Consider the following 2282-nt stretch of genomic DNA (forward strand, 5'->3'; position numbering starts at 1 on the left):
CCCCCCCCCGGTGCAGCAAATCTCATTTCAGTATATTTTAGAAGAGGAGGAATGATCCGTCTACTATTTCCTCCCAAACTTGTTAATATAATTTCCTCTCCATTTTGAATGAAAGTAAACTCTAATAAGGAATATCAGGTTGGTGTCTTTTCAGTTCCTTCTGTGTGCTGTGCCTGATTGAGAAGTGGCTGTCTCTCTTTTATAGTCCAGTATGAAATCCTGATGCTACCCATGGAAGTGACCAAGAGGGTACTATACTCCTCAGTTCTGTACCATAGTCCTCAAAGACTGAACTACTTGTTTGAGCAGAGTGTATTTCTGAAGCCTTCATCAGTGCAAACCTCATCAGAAGGTCCAAGTTCAAATATTAGAAATTGGGTAGGTGGGTCAGTGCAGACAATAGCTCTGAATCCAACAGACAGCAGCCAAGGTCTGGAACGGGCTCCCAAGGGAGGTGGTGCTCTCCCCTACCCTGGGGGTCTTCAAGAGGAGGTTAGATGAGTATCTAGCTGGGGTCATCTAGACCCAGCATTCTTTCCTGCCTATGCAGGGGGTCGGACTCGATGATCTATTGAGGTCCCTTCCGGCCCTAACATCTATGAATCTATAAATACCTGAAGGCTGGCTTTTTACAGGTGAAGTTAAATGCAAGATTTGCCTTACTTCCTGGAGAGAAATTTCAGTAGCCTGATAGTGCATAGCTAGCAGCTGCTCTTTAACATTAATAGCTCAAAAAAGTCCAAAGTTTATAAACTCTATCAGTAATGCCACACCAGGATCTTTGATAGTGGCTTACTTTCTCTATGACTCATTCAGTTTTCTATTGTGGTTTTTAACGCTGCTGCTGATTTTTCAGTTAGATTTGACTACACATATTCAAAGACCTGTTAGATTGATTTGCTGCTTAAAGAGTGCCATCTACTGTCTATCTAGGTAAATTGCCTCTGTCTTCCCTCTAGCAGCTAGTAGAATGGCTTTTTAATGGCCAGTGTGGATGTGTCTATACATGCAATTTAATTTTCTGCACAGAAAACTGAGGCACATTAAACTGCCCAGGTATGCATCTGAATGTGCACCCATTATGATCAAATTTACTCCTGATGGGAGTAGGTCAGTCCAGGGCTGCCCCTGCTCTGCTCCTTCTGTAGCAGCCATGGGGAGCTCCAGACTCCCCCAAGTGCCAGTCCTGGGCTGGCAGGGGATACGGGGGCCAGTCCCAATCTCTATGGGGTGGGGAGAGCTGTACCAACTCTGGGGGCAGCTGCCTCCCAGCTGCGAGGAGATCAGGACTGGTCCCAATTGCTGCAGGGCAGGGAAAGCTGTCCTGGCTCAGGGGGCATCTGCCTCCTGCTTTGCAGAGATTTGGTCAGCTTTCCCCACCCCACAGCAATTCAGGCCGATCCTGATCTCTGCATGGCTGGGAGACACTGCCGCCAAAGCTGGAACAGCTCTCCCTGCCCTGTGGAGATCGCTAGCCATCCTTGTTATGTCCTCTAGCCATCCTTGCTATGTCAAAGTCTTACTACCTTCCTTTTTTTTATTTGCAAGGGTAAATGATTGTAACAACTATAATGCCTGCAACAAAAAAATCTTAAAGATTCTTGAACTATAAAAGGGGGGAAAAGGCCATATCCCAGTTTGATAAGACTTCCCCTTTGATGAATCTGGCTGCCTTAGAATAGAAGTTTGACAGGTCCATGGTGTTTAAAATAACCTTGACGTGCTGGAAAAATCTGCAAGTTGTATTACAGCTACACTTCAGTCTAAGTTGACCGGCTCTATTACAGTAATGAGATGCTTCTCAGGCCCCCAGTCAGCCCTCCTGCAGTGTCCACTTGACCCAGATTTCCTTTTTACTCCTGTTTGACACAAGGTACACAAAAATAAGGGGTGCAGAGAAAATGCATCTCAAAAGGGTGACAGAAAAGCAATAAGAAGCAGCTGTTGTGTTGCCCTATCTTGGACTGAAATCTGGTGAGAGGAAAAGCGGCAAGAAAATCATCTGGACAAAGTGCAGTGATGCCATATTAACTCTTGTTTAATGAAAGTGCAGGACTGACATGGAAAAAAGATGTGTTGCATTACAGTGGTCACTGCTGCCAGCCATGCTGGAAATTTGCTGTCACTTCTAGGACCTGGAAGAAAAGCTACAATTCTTATTGGCTCAAATTAAAAAGGGAAGTTGATGACATCATCAAGCAGGTATGAGCTGGCTTTAGGGCAGGGGTGGGCAAAATACAGTCCTCGGGCTGGATTCGACTTGGTAACTGATTGGATCCAGT

Source organism: Alligator sinensis, unplaced genomic scaffold (genome assembly GCF_000455745.1).
Source record: "Alligator sinensis unplaced genomic scaffold, ASM45574v1 scaffold21_1, whole genome shotgun sequence".
In the NCBI taxonomy this organism is placed as follows: Eukaryota; Metazoa; Chordata; order Crocodylia; family Alligatoridae; genus Alligator; species Alligator sinensis.